At 47.4% G+C, this 25,272-nt stretch overlaps 1 pseudogene; it reads right to left on the bottom strand.

The window, feature by feature from the left end:
* Nucleotides 1-13,756: 13,756 nt before the first annotated feature.
* Nucleotides 13,757-16,580, bottom strand: LOC119275618 (annotated as a pseudogene).
* Between the last annotated feature and the right edge of the window lie 8,692 nt (nucleotides 16,581-25,272).

Consider the following 25,272-nt stretch of genomic DNA (forward strand, 5'->3'; position numbering starts at 1 on the left):
TGACCCCGACACCCTGACCCCGACACCCCGACCCCGAAACCACACCCCGACACACAGACCACGACACCACAACCCGACACCCCGACCCCGACATGACACCCTGACCCCGAAACAGCACCCCGACACCGACATGACACCCCGACCCCCTAAACCTCCCGAAAAGGTGCTCTTTGGCCTTCCAGAGGCCGACGGGGTTATATATTTGTGAATTATTAGTTAGGTCATATATTTTTCGATTTTGTTATGAAAAACATCATATATAATTGTGTTGATTGGGTAGATTTAAATGTGCAGTTGTTTCATCGCTGTGAGGTTTGGTGTTCGACGACCTCGTCGTGCGTTTGACGAGCTCTGCCCCTTCGTTCATGGGTGAGCACAAATGACATGTCCTTCTCCCCCATTAATTATTTGCACAAATGACATGAAATTTGGTAGCTAGCTATATATGTGTCTTGAATCATCAGTATGCGTAACCAATATGTGTCTCCTGTTCGAAAGTGTCATAGTTATAAATATGCATGCATTTGCATATTTATAACCTTGATTCTTTCGAATTGTCCAACGCTATCCAAGGACAGCCCGAGTATGTGTAGATTGGGTTCATTTTCCCAAATGCTTTGCTCCCGGTCCGACGCATAAATTTTGTCAGTGCCTCCCCTGTTGTTCTCCGGGTACACATCCTCTCTGTTTATTGCAGAGACGTGTATCAGGAGAACAGCGGGGAGGTGCTGCCGAAATTTTGCGTCGGATCCGGAGCATAGCTTGGGAAAATGAACCCAATCTACACATACTCGGGTGGGATTAGGACCTATCATTACCTATTAGAGTGTAGGTTGCATGGACGTAATAAAATTGACAAAGTAGATCAACTGATGAATATATACATGGTGAATTATATATATAATTGTTGTGTGTCCAGTAGCTCTGAAAGTCAAGATGAGTGATCGTGCATGGATGTATACCGGTCACACTGGTCAGAACAAATGGAGCGCTGAATGGTTCACAAAAACCAAGGGGTTTGTGCAAGCCGCATTTGCAAATGGCCAGAGGAAAACTTGGTGCCCCTGTTTCCGATGCGGCAATTGGGAAAAGAGGACAGAGGCTGAAATGGGTAAACACCTGCAGAAGAATGGTTTTACGCCCGATTATACGGTGTGGACATTTCATAGTGAGTCTGCCCAACGTGACCGAGCTGAGGTGGATCATCGTCGCACCGACGAGCATGGTACCGGGATGGAAAACATGGTGCAAGACTATGATGATGCTCGGGATTCGGACGAGGAGATGGAGGAATCTGCAAAGGCCTTCAATGAAATGTTGGAGTCTTCAAAACGTCCGCTCCACGAGCACACTGAGCTTTGTCAGTTGGATGCCATCTCACAAGTAATAGCTTTGAAGGCTCAGTTCAACTTGGGCAGAGAATGCTATGACGCAATTATGACAGTATTTGGACGCTTTCTACCCAAAGGCCATGTAATGCCTGCAAACCTGTACCAGTCGGACAAAATCCTCCGTGCACTGAAGATGCCCTATGAGAAGATACATGCATGTGAGAAAGGATGTGCCTTCTTTAGGCTTGACTATGCGGACTTGAACTATTGTCCCATTTGCAAGTGTTCCAGGTATATTGTGGTAGACAACGGTATGGGTGAGAATACACAGACCAAAATCCTTGTTAGTGTTCTTCGGTATATGCCAATCGTACCAAGACTTCAACGTCTTTTCATGGTCAAAGAGACGGCCAGACAGATGACATGGCACAAAACAGGCAAAAGAACCGAACTAGATGCAGATGGTAATCTGATGATGGTACACACATCGGATGGTGTTGCGTGGAAAAAGTTTGATGAATTACATGCTGACAAAGCGGCAGATCCGAGGCATCCTCGATTCGGCATCAGCACCGATGGGTTCAGTGTGTTTGGTATGACGGCAGCCCAATACAGTTGTTGTCCCGTATTTGTCTTTCCACTCAATCTCCCCCTCGGACAGATTATGCAAAGAAAGAACATTTTCCTGACGTTGATAATTCCAGGGCCCAACTATCCGGGGAAAAATATGAATGTGTACATGCAGCCGCTTAAGGACGAATTGCAAGAAGCCTGGGATAATGGGTTCAAGACATATAACGCCTATAGCAAACGAAACTTCATAATGCGTGTCTGGTACATGTACTCGACGCATGACTTGCCGGCGTATGCGCTATTCGTTGGCTGGTGTGTGCATGGAAGGTTCCCGTGCCCCACATGCAAGGGCGCTCTTGAGTTTCGTTGGCTTCAGGCCGGTCACAAGTTTTCTTGCTTCGACATGCATAGACAGTTCCTGGATCCTCACCATAAGTTCAGGAAAGACAAGAAGAACTTCATCAGAGGTAGAATTGTAAAAAAATCTGCACCACCTGTGTTGACAGGCCAACAGACCCTGGATCAGTTAAACGCTCTCGAGCCAGATCCAGAGCATCCAGGGTACTTCAAGGGGTATAATTCTGAGCACACCTGGACTCACAAAACATGCTTATGGGATCTGCCTTACTTCAAAGACCTCCTTTGCCCACACAACATCGACGTGATGCACACTGAGAAGAATATCGCCGAGGCACTTTTTGGTTCATTGTTCGGCATAGATGGGAAGTCAAAGGATAATACTAAGGCTAGAGTCGATCTGGAGGCGCTATGTGATAGGCCATTACAAAACATGAAAGAACCGAAAGGAAAGCAGAACTGGACGAAGCCAAAGGCATGGTTCAATCTTGGAAGGCCAGCTATGAGGGAAATTATCTTGTGGGTGAAAATGCAGTTGATGTTCCCCGATGGGTATGCAGCGAATCTAAAGAGGGGAGCGAGTCTTGATAAATTGAAGATATTTGGTCTCAAGAGTCATGATTGGCACATATGGATTGAGCGGGTAATGCCGGTGATGTTGCGTGGCTTCATCCCTGAGGATGAATGGCTAGTACTGGCAGAACTCAGCTATTTCTTCCGTGTTCTTTGTGCGAAAGAACTATCGCCTGGCGTTCTAGAAGAAATGGAAGAGTTGGCGCCAGAGTTGATCTGCAAGTTAGAGAAGATCTTTCCACCGAGCTTCTTTAATCCAATGCAGCATTTCATTTTGCATCTCCCGACCGAGGCAAGATTGGGGGGCCCGTGCAAAATCGTTGGTGCTACCCAACTGAGAGGATGCAGAAGATGCTTCGAGAAAAATGTAAAAATAAACGTAGAATTGAAGCATCTATGGCTGAGGCATTCATCACTGAGGAGGCGGCAAACTTCGTGACAGCACACTACGAAACCAAAAATCGTCATTTGCATAATCCGAAGCCTCGGTACAATGCTGATGAGCCTAAAAAGGGTGGATCCAACCTCAGCCTATTCAAAGGCAATCTCGCACCAACCAGTGTTTCAAATCCAGTATCTTTGGATAACGAAGAATGGCGGACCATTTCATTGTATATCTTCAACAACCTGATAGAAGTGCGGCCGTACATCGAGTAAGTTCTCGGTACATTGTTTCGCAACTTCTATTTCCTTTGAACTGCTCTTATTCCTGGATATTTCATACAGTCGATACGTCGCCCTATTCTCGTATGGAGCGGTGATCCAAAAGGATTCCGTCGAAGAGTATGAGCTTCTCGCAAAGCAAGGAGGCGGCTATCCCGGTTTCATCTCTTGGTTCAAACAAACGGTAAATTCTATTAGACAATTTCATTTCATTCGCTAATTTGTGCGTAATGCAACAATCCTTTCATATTAAACTTGTAGGCTAATTCAGAGTCTATGGACGCCGAATTGAGACAAGTCGCTAATGGTTTTGACTATAAGGTCCGTTCATTTGAAAAATACGACATCAACGGGTATCGTTTTCGTACCTATGGCAAAGAGCTATCTATGGCCGACCGAAAGTCTACAAATTGTTGTGTATCTGCTATCGGCGAAGGAGGTACCGAGTATTATGGGAGAGTTGAAGCAATTTATGAACTTCTATTCTATGGTGAAAACCCACCGAATGTCGTAGTCTTCAAATGTTATTGGTTTCAGCCGAAGGAGACTAGAAGGACTCATGAACATATAGGGCTAGTTGAAATCAACCAAAGCACCCATTTAGATGTTCCTGATGTCTATATTATGGCTCAACAGGCGACCCAAGTATTCTATCTACCCTGGGCCTGCCAAACTAATCCAAATCTGAAAGGTTGGGATGTCGTTTATGAAGTGCCGCCACGTGCTAGACTATCTCCCCCAAAGGAAGAGGATTATGAACCTCACATTAACCCAGACACATATGAAGGAGAATTCTTCCAAGAGACACGTCTTTCCAAAAAGCGTTTCAAGAACCGGTATACTTCACCCCAAAACATTGAAGTAGACAGCGACAGTGAATCCCACATCACCCCAGAGGAGGAACAAGAAGAGCCGGAACAAGAAGAGGTTACTGCTGCGGACGACCTCTCAATGCTTGATCGATTACGTAAAGGTGGCCTTCCTCATGTTGATGCCACTGAACCCTATGAGCCCGTCATTGATTACAGTGATGATGATGATTATGCATTTATTGATGATACTGATCGAGATTATTAGTAGTGTCAGGTATTCAATTTTTTTATGTTGTACTTGATGATGATACACTTAAGTGATATACATATTATTATTCATGTCGGTATTTTTTTATGTTGTACTAATTTCGTTTACTCTTTGGCATGGCAGGTGTTGAAAGATGGAAGGGGAGCTGATTGAAGCCAAGGACAAACGTGCCCAAATTGAAGGTGTGCCACACCATCAAGGTAGCTCCAGCTTATATCAGTTCGGGCGGAATTGGGTAATGTGGTTTGCTTCATTATTAATGCAATTCATTCATCATGCTAGCTTGAGCCCTTTAATTACTAATTTACTTTGTTTCTCTCTTCCAGGCATGCTACAATAAGACGGATAAGGTGCCAGAGGGGTACGACCTGTATGCCATGGCCCACACTGCCTCTTACAAGCAAGTCGAGGGGAAGGCGAGGAAAGGGGAGGAGTTTAACCCGAGCCAGATCCCCTACAATCCAGAGCAAGTGATGATATCTAGTGGCGGGAGGTCCCGTGGCTCCATAGCCATTGATCCAGAGATTGCTCCTGAGACCACGGTGAGTTTAATCTGAATGGACGTTACTTGCTAGTCTTAACATTTGAGTGTCATCATGCTAACGAAACATTGGAAATGATCTTTGGTGCAGCGTTACTCCACACAAGCATCACACGATCCTTCTCCAGCTACTGGCATGAGCCAGCCCGCTCCCACACCTCCATGATCAAGGTAAGTTTCTCTAGTTTTTTGCTTAACAAATGCATAAAGACCTAGACTTAGCTTTATTTCATCCAATATACTTACCTTAATGACCTAGAGTTAGCTTCTTTTCCTGCAAAATGACTTAATAAGCTTACTGACCTCCAAAACCAGCCATTTTACCTAAGTTAGCTCTAGAATGATCTATACTTAGCTTTGTTTCCTCCAAAATGACCTAAGTTAGTTATAATATGCTTAGTTAACTAGGTTTGCTCAATAATGACATGTACTTACCTTACTTATGTAAAAAACGGCATAATTAGCTTAGTTAGCTCATAAGCGATCCATTTTACCTACATTAGCTCTAAAATGATGCATTTTACCTAAGTTAGCTCATAAACGATCCATTTCACCTAAGTTACCTCACAAACGATGGCGTGCTTCTTCTTCTAGTCTTCTTCTTCTAGTCACCTTTTCCTAACTTTCTTATTTTCCATTTTGCAGATTTCATTCACTTCACGGAAGCTAGCTTGCTATGATGGAGTGCTTGTTTTTTATTTCATTCTCTTCTAGTATTCTTCTAGCTTGCTACGATGGAACTTGCTATCTTGATGAAACTTTGCATTGTAATATGTATGTGCAACTTCCTAATGGTTGCAACTTATGTGTATGTGCAACTTGCTATGTATGAGTGGATGGAACTATATATGTATGTACGATGAAACTTATGTGCTGTTAAATAGCCCTGTGAAATATATCTATATATGTCATATATGTTTGCTGTGAAAATTGTTGGATTTAAAAAAAACAGGGAAAAAAGCCATTATGCAGGCTCTTTGCCGTCAGCCATCGACGGCAAAGGACTCTTTGCCATCAGCAGCGGATGGCAAAGAGGCCACGTGGCAGGCAACTGTGCTTCCTGGGAGGCTGACCTATCTGGTCAGTTTGCCTACAGTGGCTGACGGCAAAGAGAAAAAAAACTTTGCCTACAGCGGCGGACGGCAAAGGCCTTCCAAAGTTTGCCGTCAGCGGCCGACGGCAAAGGCTTGTCGTTAACCACCTAACGGAGTAACAGCGCATTTATTGCCGTCAGCATTCTTTGCCGTCGGTAGCTGATGGCAAAGGACCCTTTGCCGTCAGCCGCCCGAAGCGGACGGCACTGTAGCTCTTTGCCGTCCCGTACTTTGCCGTCCACTTTTGCCGTATGCGGCAGACGGCAAAGGTCTTTGCCGTCCGCCATCCATGCCTTTGCCGTCCGCCGTGGCTGATGGCAAAGTAGCTGATTCCCGTAGTGATAGGTTTCACTAGTGGCTTCTCTCAAGATAGCATAAGTATTACGATGGGTGAACAAATTACTGTCGAGCAAATGATAGAAAAGTGCATAGTTATGAGATTATCTAGGCATGATCATGTATATAGGCATCACGTCCGCAACAAGTAGATCGAAACGATTTTGCATCTACTACTATTACTCCACACATCGACCTACTCCTGCCTGCATCTAGAGTGTTAAGTTCATGAAGAACAGAGTAACGCATTAAGAAAGATGACATGATGTAGAGGGATAAACTCATGCAATATGATATAAACCCCATCTTTTTATCCTCGATGGCAACAATACAATACGTGCCTTGTTGCCCCTGCTATCACTGGGAAAGGACACCGAAAGATTGAACCCAAAGCTAAGCACTTCTCCCATTGCAAGAAAGATCAATCTAGTAGGCCAAACCAAACTGATAATTCGAAGAGACTTGCAAAGATAACCAATCACACATAAAACAATTCAGAGGAGATTCAAATATTTCTCATAGATAAACTTGATCATAAACCCACAATTCATCGGATCTCGACAAACACACCGCAAAAAGAGTTACATTGAATAGATCTCCAAGAAGATCGAGGAGAACTTTGTATTAAGATTCAAAGAGAGAGAAGAAGCCATCTAGCTAATAACTATGGACCCGAAGGTCTGTGGTAAACTACTCAAAACTCATCGGAGATGCCTTGGAGATGATGTAGAGGCCCTCCATGGTTGATTCCCCCTCCGGCGGAGTGGCGGCGAAGGCTCCAAGATGGGATCTCGTAGATATAGAAGGTTGCGGCGGTGGAATTAGGTTTTCATGGTGCTCCTGGATGTTTTCAGGGTACGGGACTATATATAGGCAAAGGAAGTACGTCGGTGGGGCAACGAGGGGCCCACGAGGGTGGGGGCGCCCCACCCCCAAGGGACGCGTCAGGCACCCTCGTGGCCGCCTCGTTTGTTGCTTGACGTCCACTCCAAGTCTCCTGGTTTGTGTTTGTTCTGAAAAGATCGCTCCCGAAGGTTTCATTCCGTTTGGACTCCGTTTGATATTCCTTTTCTTCGAAACACTGAAATAGGCAGAAAAAACATCAATTCGGGCTGTGCCTCCAGTTAGTAGGTTAGTCCCAAGAATGATATAAAAGTGTAAAGTAAAGCCCATAAACATCCAAAACGGGTAATATAATAGCATGGAACAATCAAAAATTATAGATACGTTGGATACGTATCAGTATGATGATTCCGACGATCGAATATCGGGCAAGTAACATACCAATGACAAAGGGAACAACGTATGTTGTTATGCGGTTTGACCGATAAAGATCTTCGTAGAATATGTAGGAACCAATATGAGCATCTAGGTTCCGCTATTGGTTATTGACCGGATACGTGTCTCGGTCATGTCTACATAGTTTTGGAACCCATAGGGTCCACATGCTTAACGTTCGATGACGATTGGTATTATGAGTTTATGTGATTTGATGTATCGAAGGTTGTTCGGAGTCCCGGATGAGATCACAGACATGACAAGGAGTCTCCAAATGTTTGAGACATAAAGATTGATATATTGGACGGCTATGTTCGGACACCGGAAGCGTTTCGGAGAAGTTTCGGATAAAACCGGAGTGCCGGAGGGTTATCGGAACCCCCGGGGGAACTAATGGGCCTCGATGGGCCTTAGTGGAGAGAGAGAGAGGGGCGGCCAGGGCAGGCCGCGCGCCCCCTCCCCCTTGAGTCCGAATTGGACTAGGAAGGGGGGCGTCGCCCCCCTTTCCTTCTCCCTCTCCCTCTCCTTCCTTCCCCCTCTCTCCTTTTTGGTGGAAACCTACTAGGACTTTGAGTCCTAGTAGGATTCCCCTCTTGGGGGCGCGCCAAGGAGGGCCGGCCGGCCTCCCCTCTCCTCCTTTATATATGGGGGAGGGGGCACCCCATAGACACACAAGTTGATCTTTTAGCCATGTGCAGTGCCCCCCTCCACAGTTATACACCTCGGTCATATCGTCGTAGTGCTTAGGTGAAGCCCTACGCCGGTAACTTCATCATTACCGTTAACACACCGTCGTGCTGACGAACTCTACCTCGGCCTCAGCTGGATCTAGAGTTTGAGGGACGTCACCAAGCTGAACGTGTGCAGATCGCGGAGGTGTCGTGCGTTAGGTACTTGATCGGTTGGATTGCGAAGACGTTCGACTACATCAACCGCATTACTTAACGCTTCCGCTTTCAGTCTATGAGGGTACATGGACACACTCTCCCCCTCGTTTCTTTGCATCACCTAGATAGATCTTACATGATCGTAGGAATTTTTTTGAAATTACTGCGTTCCCCAATAATATGATGGTTGAGTATGTGGACTTCCTAGAAGGCTCCGACACGTGACTCTTCCTGAAAAGATGATGAATTGTAGTTGCAAAGTTGACTGAGAACATAGTTTGTTGGTTTTTAATAGAGTTTCTGCTTTATACTTCCATTATGTGATGAACTGTTACTTATTAATGGGAAGTATATGATGCAAGTTCGATGATAAAAGACCTATGTTCAATTTTGTTGATATTATAATAATCAACATGATGCTTCTATGTCCATATTTTTGTTTTTATCGACATCTCTCTCTCAAAGCATGTGGACATGTTTTTGATTTCGGTTTTCGCTTGAGGACAAGTGAGGTCTAAGCTTGGGGGAGTTGATACGTCCATTTTGCATCATGTTTTCTTACTGTTATTTATAAAATTTTTATCCATAATAATGCTTTTTGGAGTAATTCTAATGCCTTTCTCTCATAATTTGCAAGGTACACACCAGGACGGAGAATTCTGGCAGCTGGAAATCTGGATCTGAAAAAGCTACGTTAGGCTACCTATTCTGCACAACTGCAAACAAGTTGAGCCTTCACAGAGAATTTTTATGGATATTTAAGGAATATTGGAGCAAATAACTACCAGAGGGGGCCCACCAGGTGGGCACAACCCACCTGGGCGCGCCAGGGAGCCCAGGCGTGCCCTGGTGGGTTGTGCCCTCCTCGGCCCACCTCCAGTGCCCATCTTCTGGTATATAAGTCCTTTTGACCTAGAAAAAAAATAAGAGGAGGACATTTGGGACGAAGCGCCGCCGTCTCGAGGTGGAACTTGGGCAGGAGCACTTTTGCCCTCCGGTGGAGCGATTCTGTCGGGGGAACTTCCCTCCCGAAGGGGGAAATCATCGTCATCATCATCACCAACAACTCTCCCATCTTGGGGAGGGTCATATTCATCAACATCTTCACAGCAATAACTCCTCTCAAACCCTAGTTCATCTCTTGCAGTCAATCTTTGTATCAAAACTATAGATTGGTGCACGTGGGTGACTAGTAGTGTTGATTACATCTTGTAGTTGATTACTATATGGTTTATTTGTGGAACATTATATGTTCAGATCCATTATGTTATTCAATACCCCTCTGATCTTAAGCATGTTTATCATTTGTGAGTAGAGACCAAAAAAATCAGGAAACAAATCGTTGCATACTCAACCAGCGGCTACCACGGAACCTCGCCAGAATTACACGCGTTGGTCTATCATTAATCTGTTAGAGGCAGTAAGAATATTTAAAAAGGAGAAAAAAGAATTCCTATGGGATGTAGGTGTTTATTGGGTTCCCAATTTTGAATTGGCCAACAATGTTTGAAGCAGCACTCCTATTCAAGTAAGGTGTTTAATTTTTAATACACTACACTCTCTAATTTTAGAGTCCTCCCATTTAATTGAGGTGTTAGAGCATCTCCAGCCGCCCCCGAGTTCCCCCCCCCCGAGCCTTTTTTTCGCCAGCAATGTAAAAAGGGCAAAAAAACGCCCAGCCGTTCCTCCCAAAGACCTCAAAATGGCGCCGACGAACCCAGGCCAAACCCAGCGCACTGGGGGCTGTTGGGAGTGCCGATGGAAGCAAAAACCAATCCTATTCCCCCACTCGTCCTTTCTCTTGGCCCACCAAATCATTTTTTGCCCGGCGATTGTCCTGGGGCCACCAACGACAGGAAAAACGGACTCCGTTTCATCCGGCGGAAGCATTTTGCCCCCCATGATGTGCTAGTTTTGGTCTGGCGATTGTCCTAGGGGGCTCCAATGGCTGGAGATGCCCTTAGATTTGGATTTGGCCTGCAATTTTTACCGGGTCAACAATTTCTCAAGGGACTCTCTCATGCAGTTAAGGTATTTATATTTGGATTTGATTCACGATTATGTGTGGGACAACACGTTCTCAAACCAGCCTAAAAAAATACATCAGTCCCGCACATCCTCTCACCGCCAAGAAATAAGAAGCTTCAAATGTGACACTGTAGCACTAATATAATACATGCTGCCACCGGCACAATAAACCTCCCCATGTAAGTTTGAATAAAACACAAAAAAGCCCACCAAAACACCAAATTATAAAAATTAAACACATCATCTTCTCCACATGCCAAACCAAATAACAAAAAAAATCCCAACAACACCGACGGGACAACGAAGCACACAACCCCTATAATGTTGTATCAATCTAGAGCTCATTGCTTTTCCTGACAATGTACTAACTAGTGTACAATGTATTTGTGGACCAGATTTCATATTCCAAACATTGATTCTTCTTTCTATAGCAAATCGGATAATTTCTAGACAAAATTGCACACTATAATTTAAATATTTTGGAACACATGCAGATTTTATTTTGCACGAAATCAGACAATTTTTACCTTTTTAACACATCCATCACAATGCAAGTACAAAAATACACTTCAAAAATTGCTTTGAGATCAAGATTTTTTTAAGAGGGCGTAGTAACAAAAGATATGCAACAACAGGAAACAAGCAAGAACGACTCTTTATTATTAGAAACAAAAGGTCAGAAAACAAAGTGAATGACAAGACCCGTGTGATGACCAAGACATATTTATGTGCGCAAAGGGGATAAGTTGATCAAGGCATCAAGGAATTGGACATCTTCGTGACTGCGGACTAAGGCCAACTCCGGCGCACTGCTCCAAATGGACGTCCGTTTGGCCCGGATTCTGTCTGTTTGGGTAAGGCAATAGGATCGTGTCCGGGTCATTTCTGGGATGCTGTGGCCGTGCGCCCAACGCGCGGCCGCATCCCGGCCGCATCCTATCCGCCTCCTTTTCCAAACACAAAATTTTGTATAAACCACGCCCTAGTTTATGCCAGTGGCCCTAGTTCACGCCGGCAACACAACCCGCCTACATGTCCTCGCCGGCAACAGAGTCAGCGGCCGGCAACACAGCCAGTGTCCGATAACACAGCCAGCCCCCAAAATGAATAGGTTTCTCGCCGGCACACAGCCAGCGGCCGACACCCATGCCAGTCTCCAAAAAGAAAGGCCACGACCGAATAGACCACCTAGTTCAGGCCGTCGGCGTCGAACATCTCCTTCTGCCTGGCCTCGAACCAGCTCCTCGTCTTCTCGCTCATCTTGGTCAAGTCCACGCTCATGATCGCTAGGGACACCTCCTTTGCTTTGGTTGCGGCATTGGTGGCCTCAATGTCGAGCTGCCTCTGCCTGGCCGTGACATTGGCGGCCTCAATGTCGAGCTGCCTTTGCCAGGACGCCTCCTCCATGTCGATCTTCCTCTTCTTGGCCGCCTCCTCCATCTCAAGCTTCTTCCTTTGAAGCTCTAGGTATTGCTTCATTTGCTCGTCCTTGCTTTGTCACCTTTTCTCGTCCCTCACATCCTTTTGAGACATCATGCCGTGCAAAGTCTCATGCAAGGTCATGGATGACACATCACGTATGTCGTCCACCTTGGAGTTGGTCTTGCCCCTCGGCCTCTTCAACGCCTCACCATCTCCACCTCCGGCCAACGCGACCGTCTCCTTGCCTCTCTTCCTTTGAATTTCATGGTATTGATCTTTGAACTTAGGGCAATTGTTGATAAGCGTCCAACAATGCGTAAGAGTGAATGGCTTGTCATTGTGTCGGGCCTTGAATGCTTCCAAAGATTGAAATGCCTACACGACCAACAATAATTGAACATGCAAACATATAGAAGGACGAAGTCTCGTGGCCGTAGCAAGGAAAGGTAAGAGAGCATACCATGTCCCCAATGCCGAGACCACTCACGGGACGTGCTTCAGCGCTCTCAAGTGCGGCACAATACTTGTTGCATTCTTGTCGGATGAACAACCACCTCTTTTGAATCGAGGTGATGCCACGGTCACTCGTAAATTGGTAGGGCGCAAACAACTTTCTTTCATGGAATGTTTTGTGAACTCTTGTCCAAAAACAAGTCCCTTTTGTTGCACATCGGTCCTCGGATCTTGACTAATCTCCATCCAACTTTGGCAAATCAACTTGTCCTCTTCTTGTGAGTATGATCCCGTACGAATGCTCTTCCTCTTTTGTGCTTCCGCTCTTTGGGTGAGCTCGTCGATGAACAATGGCTCGCCCCCAATATCAATGCCTTCTTATTCATCACCATCACCTTCGCAATAGATGTCATCATCTTCATGCCACGAGTCAGCATGGTCGTAGTCAGCATGGTCGTGGGCCTCATTGTCTTCATCGGCAATGTACTGGGCGCGGCCATCCTGACTTTGGGTCTCGTCGGGATCGTAGGCACCGCCATGCCCACCCTCGTAGATGACATTCTCCATGAACTGGTTGTAGAAGGGTCGTCGACCGTTGGCGTTGGTGTTGGCATTTCGTTGAATAGGACGCGGGGCGACGACATGGTGCTCGTAGACCACGGCCGTGCTTTCTTTGCATCTCGGCGGACGGCCGACCGCCGCTGCTGGACCCCGGCATGACGTTGAGGTCGATGGCGGCCGAGGGGCACGGGGTGGACAGCGCGATCACGCCAACATTCGGCGACCCTGAAAAATAGGTGTTTGCAGCTTGGGCATCTTCTTGTCAGCCACTCATCTGGCAAACTCTGATGGAATTCCATGCTTCCCATACACAAGGAGCCATCCAAACCTGAACCAATAACAACGCTCAGTATGGAGTCAGGTTTTTAAGGAGCCATCCAAATCTGAAAATCTGCTTAAAGCATCCCTGCCCACACCATCTACTTTGCTCTTTTTAGCCTACAAATAAATAGACGCTTTAAAAAGAAAACATCGCAGAGAAAGATAACACGCCGCGTAGCTACCAGGAAAAAAATGTAATGCATTTTTGCATCTAGCTAGTACGAAATTTAGAGGGTGGGGCAGGGTGCAGAGGGTATATAGAACAAAAACTCTGTTCACTAGTGAGGAGTCCTCAGAAGTGGCTGAAATTTCTTTTCAAGTATTTCACGGACTGCATTCCAGCCTCAAAAAAAGCACACGAGAACAAATGAAGGCGCATGAATCACAGAAATGAAACAAAAAAGTTCATTATGATGTCATAATGGAGGGGGAGAACTGCTTGATGAAGAAACCAAACAGTGCATCATCTAAGGCCTTGCTCCTCCTTGGAAAGCTCAATGCCTGCACAAATGAGAACTAGAAGAGAATGAACCGACGCCGATTAGACCAAAAACGAAGCTACATTCATAAGATATAAGATCAACTGGTTTAGGTACTATTTGAAAATTCAGAGAACTGATATGATATAATCCCTCCGTCCGAAAAAGCTTGTCCCAAGTTTGTCCTTCAAATGGATGTATCTAGCACTAACTTAGTGCTAGATCCATTTGAGGGACAAGTTTTTTCGGACGGAGGGAGTACAACATAGAAGACTTATTTTGACGCGTCACGACCAAAGGTGCGGTCAGTGGTATGAAACAAGACAACTTTGACTTGAACATTATGAAAGCTAATAACATATACTTTGTTTTACTTCAGTAGGCTCTACATTGTTTCTGAATCTGCAAAAAGAGTGACTATTGATGGCATGACCTTGTTGTGTCAATAACAGTAATAGCTCAGTAGAGTAACAAATTAAAACATCATTGAAGGTACAGGTATTGCTAATTCAAACCAGAACAGAATGAACTGCTATTGATAGACAAAAATAAAGATAATTATATCCAGGCTCCACTCATATTATGTACCTCGAAGTATGAGTAATTATATTGGGGCTCTACTAATTATATACTCCCTCCGTCCGAAAAAGTTTGTCCCTCAAATGGATGTATCTAGCATCAAGTTAGTGCTAGATACATCCATTTGAGGACAAGCTATCACTTAGAGTACTGACCTTTTTTCATTTTCAAGAAGGAAAACCATTGTTCTACGCAGGTTAACCAACTGGGTAAAAACATGCAAATCGCTTGATGTGCTGCTTTGTTTGTCAGTTCATAATGAAGGATAGACCACATTAAGATTTAAGAATCATCACCCCAAAAACATATGAATAGGAGACTACGAGGCCCCTTGCTTCAAAAGTTCTTCACATTATAACGCTGCGTGGGCCAGGTAAACAAGAAGCGCTCCATTTCTGAATTATTCAGTGTGTGTGCAGTAGCAACAAAAGCACAATAATCTAAAAAACTAAATCAATTGGAGGCCTAAAAAATAAACTCTTGTACTAAACCACGGCTATAGAAAGAGTGCACAACGAAGGATCCACAGCTATGTGTGCTGTGTGCATCCCAGTTACATCGCCGGAGGACCGCTAAGATGTCGGTTAACTGAACCAAGCCTCGGTTCCAACAGAAAGCAGAGTTGCTGCTGAAAAAGTCTACCAAGAACAATCGAGTATGGCAAAAAATCCCTACAGACTAAAGGAGGCAGACCCACACTCCTCTCAGCCTAGCTTGGAAGCGTATCAAAGCATTCAATCAGGCGCCAAAAATTGCCGATAGCTCGCTGTACTGCGGGAAAGACCAACAATAGCCGGTGCCATTGCTGATCGGCTGTGTGGTGAGCCTGGATGTGGCGTGGTCGGGCGAGAAGCAGCCGTAGCTGTCCAGCGTCGATGCCTCACTGACTTGTGACGACTCTGGTGTGGCCCAATCTTGGCCAGGGAGGAGGAAGGTGGTGTCATAGGAGGAGGTAAGGGCGGACGGCTGGAAGGCCCAAGCGCCGGTGTTATCTCTAAGGGTGTCGTAGCATTGTAGCTGCTCAGCTCGGAGGTGGCTGGTGAGACGAAGCCATAATTGCCCAGTAGTGCCGTCGACGTGTCGCTCAGGTCCGAATTCACTGGCATCGGCATGGGCCAATCTTGGGCGGGGCGGAGGAAGGTGGTGCGGTCGAAGGTCAGGGCGTGGTCGGCGCCATGGAGAAGCTGGGAATCAGCGGTGTGGCTGTGTGTGCTATGCGTACCGGCGGTTCTTGCGGCTCCTCTGGTTCTTGCTCTGCCTGCGGCCGCTCGACTGAAAGCAAGAACGCTTCTTGAATCCCCGATGTAGCAAACAGTGCGGGCGGATTTGGTGCGGCAGGAGGCGGACGGAACTGCAGGCATCGCCTCACGCGGGCCGAGGAACCCTCGACGGGGAGCTCGTCCGCGGCCGCCGCCTTCCTCTTGGATCCCGACATCGACGACGACCCAGACGAAATCGTCTTCGAGGCGGACCGGCCGGCACGACGCTTCTGGTAGATTTTGCAGAGGACGGGCATGGCCTCGCCGCGGCGGGGTTCTTGTTGGCTGAACTCGAGCATCAGCCAGCCGTTCATGGGCTCGTAGGTGAAGGATTGGCGGTACCCGACGACGGCGCCGCCCCCGTCGAGCACGACGCACCGCGCCTTCTCCGAATGCCAGGTGCCGACTCCACCCGCGACGGCGCGGCATCTGCGGGTGTCCCGGCTGCTCTGGGCCCGCACGGAGGTGAAGAAGTACCACTCCCTGCCCTCGCCGTCGCTCCTCGCCGAGGCGGAGAGGAGGCCGGTGACGAGCGCGGCGGGCTCGGCCGCGTACACGTCCGCGTTGTGGATGTACCGGGCGTCGGCGGCGGGGAGCGAGGACCCGGAGATCTTGCGCTGGAGGTGGATTGTTATGAGATCGGCGTCGCCGGGGGCAAAGATGAGGCCACGGGGCCAGTCGGGCGCACGCGGGGACGCCATGAGAGGAGGAGGGACGGAGCTAGCCAGCTAGGGTTTGACGGCGCGTGCGCGGGAGAGGGATGGAAAGAAGAGGGGATCTGCACGATCCAAAGCCTTTCCTTTTGAAATTTGTTTTTTTTAGATGTTTTGAAATTTGGTTCGGGGACGAGAGAACGCGTGCGAAAGTGAAAACGGGGAGAGCGGTGACGTAGGTGAGCTCGGTTCGTTTTGTTAGTTTTTTCTTTCTTTCTTTTTGGAAATCTTATTATCCGTCTGACATTCTCAGGGAAGTCCCAGCGAACGCCCCAGCCACCGTTCGATTCTTTTGCATGAATCTTGAAGCAGTTTACTCAACACTTCGCTCTGTATGCTTTCTACCGCGAATACCCTCACACCACAGGAGGCTTATCCTTTCACCCTCACGCGCCGCAAACTTCAGTCCTCATTTCACCCATCCCTTCTTCTCCTCCTCGACGGCGACGCGGCAGGGCAATGGTGGCGCGGGCACCTCATACACGACGACGACGCGACATGGCAACGTTGGTGCGGCGAGAGGCTACGGTGGCACGACACCTCGACGTATCAGAGTGGCTCCCGCGGGAGGGGTGGGGGTCCAGCCAGGGTTACAAGGGGGCCGTTAGGCTCCTCCCCTTCTCCGTCGTCGTCGCCACCGCCTACCAGGCAGCAACCTTGCTGTCACATCCCATATTTTTCCCAAATCTGGTATGTTCAATTTTCCACAGGGAATTAAAATTTTCCAAAAATTGTTTGACATTGACAGCAATTTACCATTGTTGCTTGCTAGTCAACTAACATTGCCTAGAAAAAATGCTTGATGATTGACTTGTTTGCCTTGTTTGATCACCTAGAGGGTTCAGGTCCTATGGCCACATTTGAAACCCTTGTTTGAGATTTAGGAAAGTAGAATGAACCCCAAAAGGTTTAGTGAATAATTTTGAATTCCAAAATTGGGTAACAACTAAAATATTTATTTGGGCATAAGATTATCCATAGAAGTCCCATATAGTATTCAAGCCCCTAATAAATTTCGAAAAATGGTTGAAAATGGATTGATGTTGGAATCAATTGAAAAATCAAAAGGGGAAATATTTATAAGGGCTTTGCATTGTTTGGCAGGAAAAGTAATTGCCATAAGTCTAGATGAATGTTGGACCTTCTGTTAATATTCTAATTTGATTCAAAACATATTTGTTTTAAAACCAACCTGAAGTTCAAAAGGAAATTAAAACAGAAAGGAAAATACAGTGACAAAAGTTATTTTCCTAAAAAGAGCAAATAAAATGTTCACATGCCCAGAAATATTCCGTTTGGAATTTAGAGAAAGTTTGTTTTTGAATGAAAGTTTGTAACGACCTGGGCTGTGCCCATGAGGTGTGCGTGAGTGGCCTGCTGGGCCGGCCCACTGTGGCCTGTAATGATATCTACTTATAGGCTAGTGTGAGGAGAGGAGGACATCGAACTGTAAAACTGAATATCGTTATTCCTAATCCCAAGCCTTCCTCTGTGCTTCTTCTTCCTCTCCAAGCTATTTCCCCTCTGTCTCCACCTACCACATCCTGGCATGACGCAAGGAGTTGCTGCGATCCCGTAGCATCTGGTACTCAGAGCCCAAATCGATCCGCGTCCTCTGATCCAAGAAATTTTTCGCGATCTTCAAATCAATCCATCGATCAGCTCCTAATTCCAGGCAAAGGTGCGGATCCCCTCAGGTGATTCTGCGAAAAACACTTCGGTGTACCTGCGTCGGGTCGAGCAGATCGATCGGCAGCAACGGCGCGCTCCAACAAACTGACCCTCTCTGCGCGGATGGCGACGGCAGAGCTCTCCCTGGCGGACCTACAGAAATGGGTGCAGGCCACGATCCAGCAGAGCAAGGCGGTCTCAGATGCGGGGACGGCCACATCGGAGAGGGTGACCGAGCTCCAGGACTCGCTCGACAAGTACGCATCCTCGTCCGCCAAGGCGTTCGATGCGCTGGCGCAGACGACCACGACCGCGCTGGGCCGTACGGAGGCCACCCTCAGCCGCGTCCTCATCGCCAACAATTCACTTGACGCAACGATGGCGGAGATGAAGCGCGCGCTCGATGGAGTGGTACATCGAGTGGACCAGTTGGAGAGAGCCCCAGCAACGGGCCCTGCACCACCACCACCACCGCAACGCTTCGGGCCACTGCGCACGGAGGGACAGAGCAGCCTGCAAGCGCCGTAGGCGACGGATCTGCGGGGGCCTCGTCAGAATCGTCCCCAACCACATGCTGGTGAGCTATCTCAGACCCAACCCGCGGCCAGCGAGTACTTCTTGGATGATCAGGAAGATCCAGATCGCTCCACGGAGTACGGGCACCGATCGCATCACAACAGATACAAACCACGCATTCCTCGGTCTGAATTTCCTAAGTTTGATGGGGAGGATCCTAAATGGTGGAAACAGCAGTGTGAGAAGTACTTCTGGATGTACAATGTGCAGCAGGATGTATGGGTCGATTTTGCAACAATGCATTTTGCAGGCAATGCAGCGCGTTGGCTTCAGACTTACGAAGCCATGCACACAATTGACAGTTGGGCAGCCTTGTGTGTTGCAGTGTTTGCCAAATTCAACAGAAACAAATACACCAGAGACATTGATATATTCTTCGCCCTGAAGCAGACTAACACAGTGGATGAGTATGCCCACCTCTTCGAAGAGCACATGCACAAGATGCTGGTCTATAATCAATCTTACAATGAGACGTTCTTCATCAACCGTTTTGTTCAAGGTCTCAAACCAGGAATAAGAGCACCTGTGAAGCTGCAGCAGCCAAGCACAGTGGATTTGGCTTACTCTCTGGCACAAACACAAGAAGCACTCCTGGTCGAAGACACATCTAAATTCAGCAAGAAGTGGGAGCCGCGGTTCAGTTCCAAACCATATGTGCATCAGGGTATAATGGGCGCCTCACCAGCTGACAAACGGTCAGAAGAGCCAGCTAAGGTGCCGGACAAAGTTGACACACTCAGAGCTCAGCGTAGGGCAAGAGGAGAATGTTTTAAGTGTGGGGAAAAATATGGCCCGGGACACAAATGCCCCAGCAAGGTGCAATTACATGTGATGGAAGAATTGTGGGATGCCTTGCAGGTGTCTGGATCAGCTTCTAGTGAGTCTAACAGCAAGCAAATGGTCTCTCCACCTGCAGAGAAGGACATCGACGATTGTATGAAACTGTCGGTGCAAGCAGCCACAGGCACGTCTTCTAAAGAGAGCATTAAGTTGCAAGGCATGGTGGGAAAACGTCAGCTCTTAATACTGGTAGATTCAGGCGAATCTACCAACTTCATTAGAGCTGATTTGGCAAAAGAACTCAAGTGCACAACTGAAGAAATCCCTACAGCAACTGTAACTGTGGCAAATGGAGGCACTCTGCTCTGTAATACTCAAGTGCCAAACCTACAGTGGTTTTGTCAAGGAAACACCTTCAATACTCAGTTCAAAGTGCTTCCCTTAGGCACTTATGATATCATATTAGGAATGCAGTGGCTGGAAACAATGAGTCCTATGTGGGTTGACTGGAGAAAGAAGGTCATGAGGTTTAAGTACCAAGGAGCAAGAATCACCCTCAGAGGAGTTAAAGATAAACTCAACTCCTGCACAGCTATTTCTAGAAAACACTTACAAGGCCTCCTCAATACTGGAGCAGTTGAGCAAGTAATCCACCTTTGTCATATGGCAGAGAAACCTATGTCAGAAACCTGCATTCCACCTGAAGTTCAGCCACTTCTTGACAAGCATCAGCAATTGTTCACTACTCCTGACTCCCTTCCTCCCCATAGGGAATTTGACCATAAGATACCTCTGTTACCTGGAGCAAAACCTATGAATGTTAAACCATACAGGTATAATCCCATGCAAAAACAGGAGATAGAAACACAAGTGACCACCATGCTCAATCAAGGAGTTATACAGCATAGCACCAGTTCCTTTGCTTCGCCTGTGCTGCTGGTCAGAAAGAAAGATGGCACCTGGAGATTCTGTGTAGATTATAGAATGCTCAACTCAGTTACAATGCAACATAAATATCCCATGCCTGTTGTGGAGGAACTGCTGGACGAATTAGCAGGAGCAAAATACTTCACAAAGTTGGATTTAAGAGCTGGCTATCATCAGATCAGATTGGTTGAGGGAGAGGAACACAAAACTGCTTTCAAAACCCATCATGGCCTGTATGAATTCAAAGTCATGCCATTTGGGTTAACCAATGCCCCTGCAACTTTTCAAGCTGCCATGAATATATTGTTTGCACTGTTACTGAGAAAATGTGTCCTCGTTTTTATGGATGATATCCTTATATATAGTGCAACTTTGGAAGAGCACCTGCAACACTTGGAACAAGTCTTCACCATTCTGCACGAAAACCAACTATATGTCAAGCTGAGCAAGTGTTCTTTTGCCCAGCAGGAATTGGAATACCTTGGTCATGTAATCAGTGCAGCAGGAGTTTAGACTGACCCTGCTAAAATCTCAGCTGTCAGAGATTGGCCAGTACCAACAAATGTGAAGCAAGTGAGAGGGTTTCTAGGCCTTACTGGATATTATAGAAGGTTCATGAAACACTATGGAATTATCAGCAGGAGCCTCTCTGATTTGCTCAAAAAGGATGCAGTGTTCACCTGGACACCTACTACAGAAGCTGCATTTCAGAGCCTGAAAACTGCCTTAGCCCAAGCTCCTGTACTAGCTCTGCCTGATTTCAAGAAAACCTTCATGATTGAAACTGACGCCAGCAACAATGGAATTGGGGCAGTATTAATGCAAGAAGGGCACCCCATTTCCTATCTAAGCAAAGCACTGGGCCCCAAGGCTCAAGCACTCTCCACCTATGAGAAAGAGTGTTTAGCTGTCATTCTTGCTGTGGATAAATGGAGAAGTTATCTGCAGCATGCCCCATTTACATTGGCAACAGACCATAGGAGTCTGACACACTTGCAAGATCAAAAAATCAGTAGTCCCATGCAACAGAAAGCACTATTGAAGTTGCTGGGCCTGAGGTATAATATACTATACAAAAAAGGACAGGAAAATACAGCAGCTGATGCTCTCTCAAGATCACCTTCTCCTAGTGAGCTGCATACAATTTCCTTCTGCACACCTAAGTGGTTGGCTGTGGTCTCTGAAGGATATCAGCAACATGAGGAAGACAAACAATTGCTTCAAGAACTAGCTCTCTCGGGCTCAAATGACAAGGGATATGTGTTGCATCAAGGTATCATCAGATACAAGGACAGAGTGTGGTTAGGTCATAACACTGAGGCTCACAAAGCAATTATGTTATCCTTACATGCCAGTGGAGTGGGAGGTCACTCAGGGTTCCAGGGTACTTACCAAAGGATTAAAGCCTTGTTTGCCTGGCCTGCTATGAAGCAAGATATTCAGAGCTATGTGAAAGAGTGCACTGTGTGTCAACAAGCAAAAGCTGAACATGTTAGGAAACCTGGCTTGCTCAGCCCTCTGCCAGTACCTAAAGAAGCATGGAACTTGGTTACTATGGATTTTATTGGAGGCCTGCCCAAGAGCAAAAATTTTGACACTATTTTGGTGGTCATTGACAAGTTTAGCAAGTATGGCCATTTCCTCCCTCTGGCTCATCCATTCACCGCTCTCCAAGTAGCACAACTTTAATTGGACAATGTGTACAAACTCCACGGCCTTCCTATGGTGATAGTCACCGATCGAGATCCTATCTTCACAAGCACTTTGTGGCAAGAGCTGTGCAAATTAACTGACATAAAAATGAATATGAGTTCTGCAAGTCATCCAGAAACTGATGGTCAGTCTGAGAAACTCAACCAGTGTTTGGAAACATTTCTCCGATGCATGGTACACTCTGCCCCAAAGAAATGGGCTTATTGGCTGCCACAAGCAGAGTACTGGTACAACACTAACTACCACTCAGCGCTGGGCAAAACACCATTTCAAGTCCTCTATGGATATCAACCCAGACACTTGGGTGTTGCAAATCTTCAGATCTCCCTATCATCTGATCTGTCAGGCTGGTTAGCAGAACGCAACCTGATACAAGGCCTGATCAGAGAGCACCTGTTGCGTGCTCAACAGCGCATGAAAGCACAAGAGGATAAACACCGGTCAGATAGGCAGTTTGCAGTAGGGGAATGGGCATACCTAAAACTTCAGCCCTATGTGCAACAATCAGTAGTCCGAAGATCCAATCACAAGCTCGGATTCAAATACTTTGGCCCTTACCAGATTTTGGAAAAAGTGGGTGAAGTGGCTTACCGTCTTGCCCTGCCAGCGTCCAGAAAAATACATCCAGTGGTCCACGTCTCGCTGTTGAAACCAGCATAGCCTCCAGTGCAGAATGACAGCACCACTGATCTGGCTGCCCTTCAAATCTCAACACCATTGAATCCGGCTCAGGTATTACAGTCTCGTTTGGTGCAGGTAGGCGGACACACTCGGGCGCAAGTCAAGATTGCTTGGCGCGGCCTTCCTCTCCCGATGGCAACCTGGGAGTGGGCTTCACGCTGGCACCAACGACAACGGCAAGATGGTGAACAGTACGAGGGCGTCCTGGTTCTCAAGGGGAGGGGCATGTAACGACCTGGGCTGTGCCCATGAGGTGTGCGTGAGTGGCCTGCTGGGCCGGCCCACTGTGGCCTATAATGATATCTACTTATAGGCTAGTGTGAGGAGAGGAGGACATCGAACTGTAAAACTGAATATCGTTATTCCTAATCCCAAGCCTTCCTCTGTGCTTCTTCTTCCTCTCCAAGCTATTTCCCCTCTGTCTCCACCTACCACATCCTGGCGTGACGCAAGGAGTTGTTGCGATCCCGTAGCAGAAATATTCCATTTGGAATTTAGAGAAAGTTTGTTTTTGAAAGAAAACCAAATCCAAAATCAAATGGAAACAACGGAAGAACAGAAAAAAGATAAAAATTTGAAAAAAGGGGGGCCACCCAGCCAAGCCACCCCGGCCCAGCTACCCAACCCACTAGCGTGCATTTCTCTCTCTCTTCTCTCTTCTCTCTTCTCTCTCTCGCTGACGCGTGGGACCCACCCACATCGTCCCCAACCTCCCGACGCGCCCACAACCTCGCTCGCAACCGATACGCCCCCTCACCCATGTCGCACGTCCATGCGCTCTCCGTGCACTCCCGAGCCCGTGGTAGTGTCCTATAAATTCCCCTTGGCCCCTTCTTCATTTCCCCTCTCTCTCCCCTCAACATCGCCGGCAGGCTGCTCCATCATGCACCCCCTAGCTCCGCCATTGTCCTAACTGCCTCTAGCCGAATTCCGGTAGGCACGGCCCATCCCAAGCCGCGTCGTTGCCACCAGGAGATCCACCGCACATCGTTGAGTCTCAAAGGCATTGTCCGTGCGCCCGTGGACCTCTAGAGCAGCGAGTTAATTGGAGGCCAAAGCTCCCCGCCGCCCCGCCATTGCTCCCGGTGAGGTAAGCTTGCGCCCATCCAGCGCACCATGTACATCGTCTTTCTCTTGCTTGTGCACATCTCCTGGTCCACTTGGCTCATCCAGAGGAGCTCGCTTTGGAGAAATCCGCCATTACCTAAGAGCCCCGATGCACGTGTGATCTTCAGTGACCATGTTGACGTCGATTGTCGTCGTCCATGAGGCCGACCAACACCACCGCTGTCCTCCCCATGATCTGCCGCATCCATCTATGCCCATCGCCACCCTGGAGACTGCCGGAGCGCCGTTTCCGACGAGATCCATGAGCTACATCGCCGCGTTCGATTTTCCGACAGAACTTCGGTGACGTAACCACCTCGAGGTGAGTCGATCTATTTCTGGCCTTTGGATTCAGATCAAACATTCCACATGCACTCACTTGCGTGAATCGGTACGGGGCAATCACATTGCGCCACGTGGCCCTGCCTTATCCACATGACTTCATTTTAGTTTAATTAATTGGTAGTTTTGCAGGAAAAAACCCTGTAACTTAGAAACTGTTGAGGAACGTGGTAATTTCAAAAAAAATCCTACGATCATGCAAGATCTATCTAGGTGATGCATAGCAATGAGGGGAGAGTTTATCCACGTACCCTCGTAGACCGAAAGCGGAAGCGTTATGTAACGCGGTTGATGTAGTCGAACATCTTCCGATCCAACTGATCAAGTACCGAACGCACGACACCTCCACGATCTGCACACGTTTAGCTCGGTGACGTCCCTCGAACTCTAGATCCATCTGAGGCCGAGGAGAGTTCCGTCAGCATGATGGCGCGGTGACAGTGATGATGAAGTTACCGGCACAGGGCTTCGCCTAAGCACTACGACGATACGACCGAGGTGGAAAATTGTGGAGGGGGGCACCGCACATGACTAAAGATCAACTTGTGTGTCTATGGGGTGCCCCCCTCCCCCGTATATAAAGGAGGAGGAGGGGAGGCCGGCCACAAGGGGCGCGCCCAAGGGGGGGAGTCCTACTCCAAGTAGGAGTAGGTTTCCCCCTTTCCTAGTCCAACTAGGAGGAGAAGGAAGGAGAGGGATAGGGAGAGGGAAAGAGGGGCCTCACCCCCTCCCTTGTCCTATTCGGACTCCCCTTGGGGGGCGCCACCTCCTGGTGCGGCCCTCTCTCTCCCCTATCGGCCCACTAAGGCCCATTACTACCCGGGGGGTTCCGGTAACACTCCGGTATTATCCGAAACTTCTCTGAAACACTTCTGGTGTACGAACATTGCCATATGATAACCCACAAGTATAGGGGATCGCAATAGTTTTCGAGGATAGAGTATTCA

Source organism: Triticum dicoccoides, chromosome 3B, assembly GCF_002162155.2.
Source record: "Triticum dicoccoides isolate Atlit2015 ecotype Zavitan chromosome 3B, WEW_v2.0, whole genome shotgun sequence".
NCBI lineage: Eukaryota > Viridiplantae > Streptophyta > Magnoliopsida > Poales > Poaceae > Triticum > Triticum dicoccoides.